Raw genomic sequence first — 5,928 nt, 5'->3', positions numbered from 1 at the left:
TCATCCATCTGCCTGTTCTGCTCCCCACTCTGTCTCTGGTGAAGCCTCTTACCGCCCCTGAGCCTCTGGCCTATAACCCAGTTCTATATGCACAAATAAATAAATCTTTTAAAAAGTTATTTTATTATTATTTTCAACTAATATTTAAGTTCCCTGCCACTACTGGCAGTAGTACAACCTAGCTAGTAAACTAATTCCAAAGTTAATTTATAATTGTCCCACTTTTTTGGTAGTAATTATTTCCTATTGGTAATTCATTAATTGTCAAGATGTATAATCCATTCCCAGGGGAAGTGCTCTCACACTAGGAGTGTTTATGTTCCATGCAGTGCGAAAGGAATACATTTAAATTTTCTTTGAAACTCTAGCAAATTGTTTCATCTAGAAATATTAAAATTAGGATAATCATCATTTAGCCAAAAAATGTATACTAAGACTCTTTGATACATAATGCTACTTTCTTTTTTCATAATATGAGGTTATGATTATAAAAGCTCCAGGTCAATACAGCACTCGCCAAATGATCAATTTATCAAATTACACACACACACACACACACACACACTTTGTTTCTGTTAGTTGCTCAGAAAGTGGATACCAATTTATATTTTGCTGAGGTCTCAATGTTCAGGGTGTTTGGGGAATGAGTGAGTGCCAAGAGTTGTGTAAATGCTCACTAACTAGAAGCAAGTAAGACCATGGGATAGCTTGAAAATGGTAAACATGTTTCAAATTTGGTGAATGAATCTCACATTTCTTTGTAGGGAACTTTCTGGGTTGTGTTGACATTTCTGTCCTCTACCCAAACTCCTCTTTTCCCCCTTTGTAAATTGGTACCTACTCAGTATATCTACATACATGCCTTTTTTATTTTTTATGGAAATATTAACTTCCCAGGCATTTCACTTTTTAGATAACAACATTCAACTTTCACATACAGAAAATGGTGGGTTTACCCTAAAATGTATTTCAAGTTGTGCAGATGCCAAGAGTGAGTGAGAATACATATGTGGAGTCATTAGCGGCCCATTTCCTTGTGCTTTACCTGACACCTTCCTTTATCTCTCATTCAAGAAAGCAGACCAGTGAATTTAGAGAGGGAAGTGCCGCATGCTTGGTTGGATGACCTTATGCTCCTTTAACATTTTACCCAAATTTTCTTAAATGGCTTACAACAACACGTTTCAAAGGGTTCTATTTTACGCTCATGCTGCCCTTCCACTGGGTTTGCAAAGGATCTCTGTGGGCCAGAGTCACTTGGAGATTGTGGTTGATAGAGCTGCATGATGTTGGATGTTGGTGAAGAGAAAATGCTAAAGTATCAACCCAGCAAACTCTGGTACACAAGTCTTTTCCACTCAAGGCATTGGCTGGAAAGAGACCTATGGCCCCACCTCCCCACAAAGGGGCCTTAAAGTGGAGAGATATGAAAACATTTGACATACAAGACTAATAATCATGATTGTAGTAAAAATGTGTTGAAAGAGCAGTTTCAGTAAGAGCAGAGATGAGCTTGGCAGAGGTGGGGCCAGGACTCCATTGCAGCGTTGCTCGTCCCACAGCTGATCACATTGTTCTTGAAAGCTGTTTTCCAATTCCATTCCACTCAATAAATGTTTATAAACGTCCTACAGTGCAAGATACTTGGCTATACAAAAGTGGGCAAAAGCAGAATTGGTGGTCTCGCTGTTATTTTGAATGCTGTACTCCGACTACATTAGGGTCAACCTTAAGAAAACTGACAGTTTTGAGCCCTCCCTGGTGGTGCAGTACACCAAGCTAGCCACAGCCACCTCAGTGCGAGTTCGATCCCAAGCCGCGGAGGTGACCCTCATGGAGAGGCAGACGGCTCACCAGTGTACTTTGTCAGTCTGCCTGTTCTGCTCCCCACTCTGTCTCTGGTGAATCCTCTCACTACCCTGTGGCTCAGACCTGTAGCCCAGTTCTGCATGCATAAATAAATAAATCTTTAAAGAAAACAAAAAAGAAAGAAAAACTAACAGTTTCAACAATGAGCCAAAACTAAACCTGACTATATGTGAACATTTAGACTATAATTATGGTGTGGACAGGTATCACATTAATTGATTTCTTCTTTTTAAAGTTAGATCCCTTCTTTATACTAGTTAGTAAAATATATTATAGACAATTAATATTGACACCAAAGTCAAAAGACTACAAAAGCCAAAACAGATAAATTTCATTAAAAAAAGAAACTTTCATACTTTAAGAAAATCATCAAGAAAGTGAAAAGACAACCATAATGGGGGAAAATAATTGCAAATGATGTATCTGATAAGAGACTTGTATCCAAAATATATTTTAAGAAATCTTTTACATTTAACAGCTAAAAAAGATAATGCAATTTAAAAATGAGCCAAATATTTCAATAGACATTTGTCATGTACTTTTAATTTACAAGTAAGCCCATAAAAAGATACACAACATCATTAGTCACTAGAGTATTGCAAATTGAAACCACAATGAGATACCACTTCATATTCATTGGCTTGCTATAATGAAAAAGTAAATAATCATCAGTAATTGGATGTGGAAAAGTTGGAATCTTCATACATTGCTGGTGGGAATCTAAAATGGTGCAGTCACTTTGGAAAAGTCTGGCAGTTCCTCAAAAGTTAAATAGAGAGTTATCATAATAACCCACCCATTCTACACCTATGTATATACTAAAACAAAGTGAAAACACATTTACACAAACACCTGTCCATGAACCTCCATAGCAGCATTACTATTACTTCCCAAGTGGAAACAGCCCAAATGCCCATCAACTGATGAATAACAAAATGTAACATAGCTATACATTACCCAGCCATAAAAAGCAATGCCTTATTAATCGATGCTTCAACTTTGATGAGCTTGGAAGCATTTGACTGACAAGTGAAAGCAGTCAGACACAAAGGGTCATGCATGTTCTGTTGTGATTCCATTTATTATGAAATACCCAGAAGCGGCAAATCCATACAGACAAGTAAATGAGTGATTGCTAGGGTTTGGGATGAGGGTGGAATAAGGAATGGAATTGGAGAAGTTCTTTATGGGTTAATGAAAAAGTTCTGCAACCTAATGGTCACAGTTACACAACTGTATGCTGTATGAAGTTTGACATCATTATATTAATAAGGTACGTGCATCTTTACATGTTAATACACATATATAATATGGAGTTGTGAGACACCAAGTGATATTTTGTGTGCTTTTCTGTTTCTCCCTCATCCAGAGGACATGCATTACTTGTGTCAGTAGAAAAAGCCCTGTTGAAATCAATTTGAATTCAAAAGCTGAGATTTTGCATTTCTTTAATCATCTCCAAGTGACCATGACTATATAGATCATAATCATACTAAATCTTAGAATAAGCAAAACAAAATTGTGTTAATAAAAGATTCAGGAGGCTGGTTTCCTCTGGGTGAGTGTCAGCAGGGATTGACTTGGAAAAGGAATAAAGAATTGGTCAGGGTGTTGATAGGGGTTTCTGTTAAGCAATTATGTGCTCTTGTCAAAGCTCAGGGAATGCATGATTGTGTCATTGTATATATATTTTACATTAAGAATTATAAAAATTGAATTTAAGTTAATAATAGATATACTGATATATTTAGGGGAAGTGTTTTTTGAGATCTAAATTTTTCAAATAAGATGGATTAAAGGAAGAATGACAGAGAGACAGATGTGATCAAGTAAATATAGTAATGTCAAGTAAATATACAATCAAGTAAATGTACATTCAATGGTAGAATGTAGATGATGGATAGCTAGGAGTTTACTGCTTTATGCCTGAAATGTTTCATAATAAATGGGGGATCCAATATAGATGACTACCCCTCTAACCCCAAAACTCCATCTTACTTGCCTCTTTTCCCACTCCCTTTTAGACATTCCTACTTCCCTTGATTGTGAAATTCATCTTCAGTCCCTACCAATCATCCTTGATTTCCTTGTTTTTATTAATGGTGACATAATTTTCTAGCTGTGTGCATTTGCAGGATAAAAATAATTTTTTTCTTCCTTTCTCCCCTATTTGCAAATCCAATTAAGGTCTGAATTCTTCTAATTTGCACTTTATCTCACTTCTTTCTCCATTAGCAGTACATTATTTCTGCACCAATTACCTGCATCCTTGTGGCCATTTTCATGGAGAAATAAATTGTTATAGCTAAGAAAATAACTTGCATATAATCTGATGCTCTCCATCTTTTTAACTTGCTTGTCTGTGGAACGATTCTGATACTCAATTAGAATTTACTTGGTCATCCTATCTTAAAACTCTGAACTCACTTCCCTCACTTGTATGTTAATAATTTGAAACCAGTTTTGACTCCTATGACCATAGACTCCTACTACAGAAAATAAGTATGTATTCTATACCATCATTGACCTCTAGGCTCAAGTAATTTATCTTGGAAGATTCACCAAAGAATGAAATTGCTTAGAAGCTCAGGAGTACTTCATTTTTTATTTCTTCTAGATAGCTGTTGGTTACAAACCTTAAAAATTTCCCATGTTGGTAATTGCAGCGAAAAGTGTATTGGGGGGTCTCAATTATCGACGGGTCTGTATGTCAGAACGGAACTGAGGTTTATGAGGAATGGCTCTATCATAAGCATTTTCCCTGGGGTAGTTCGGTTGCGCAAGACTTCATTCTTAAAAGGACACGGCAGATCTACTCTTCACTTGCTTGGCAGAGCACTGGGTTCTTCTGAAGAACCCTGATTCTTCCAACCTTGTATTAGCCAATTCTTTTTCAAAAGCTTGTGGAAATTGCGTTTAAAACATGCAATGCAGTCCATCAATTCTTTCAGATATTTTAAACTTTATTCTCAGGAGAAGCCAGATCATTAGAGAGCTCTGTAACTGGTCGCTACATGTTTTCAATAATTTGCTGCTTGGCTTTATGCCATTATTTTACCTTGAGGTATCTATAAGAAAATGACTTAAATTCATGTTTACATGCATTAACTCACAGCCTTAAATTATTTAGTGCTTATTTTATCAGGCATCATGCTAGTTATGTTCAGTACCTCATTTCAATTTAAAATTTTATCCACCCAACGTTTTCTCATGGGAAATAATCCCCATTTTACAGATCCAGACATTCAGGTTCATCTGATTTTTAAACCTGGTACTCTGTTCCACTAGAGAAACTACTGGGAACGTTCCCACCACATCTCACTAAACAGCCTCAAGTGTCCCTATGGAGTTCTTGACAAACATTCCTTCTTTTAACCTAATTCCCAGTTTAATCCTTTTCCCCTACTTGTATCTTTCCTTCACTTATTTTCTCACCTTTTTTATATCATTGTAGTAAAATGTTTTCAATAAACTAAAATCCTTTAGGAATTATATTCCATTGAGGTATAAAGAAATAAAAAAAGAAACCCCTCTGGAATCATCTCATAATTACTTTTATTTAATATTGGTTAGATTTTTCTCACATTCTTTGCTTTCATTTAATTTTCAGGTTTCTATCTTAGTTTATACACTGCTTAAATTATGAAGCAAATGAGGAAAGTCTATTTTAAAGTGCCCTTTGATGCTTCTAAACATAATAACTAAATTTTACCCTAGACTAGCTCAGCCAACATAAAGTCTTCCAATCAGATGTTTGAGGAACGGGAAATTAGAAGTAGTGAAAGAACAAAAGTTCTCGATAAAAACTATTACAAAAATCCAGATTGTTGGCCCTCCCTGGTGGCGCAGCGGGTTAAAGCACAGCACTGAGAAGCTAAAGCCACTTCCGCATGAGTTCGATTCCTGCCTGCCCCTGGAGGTGACCACATGGCGCGACAGACCTCTCCTGACCCGCCCGCTGCTCCCCTCAGCAATGTACTTCCTCAATCTGTCTGCTCCCCGTTATGTCTATGGTGAAGCCTCTCACCGCCCCTGAGCCTCTGGCCTGTATCCCTGTTC

This window comes from Condylura cristata, unplaced genomic scaffold (assembly GCF_000260355.1).
Source record: "Condylura cristata isolate star-nosed mole 26May11 unplaced genomic scaffold, ConCri1.0 scaffold00001, whole genome shotgun sequence".
Classification (NCBI taxonomy): domain Eukaryota; kingdom Metazoa; phylum Chordata; class Mammalia; order Eulipotyphla; family Talpidae; genus Condylura; species Condylura cristata.
This window is presented reverse-complemented; position numbering follows the sequence as displayed.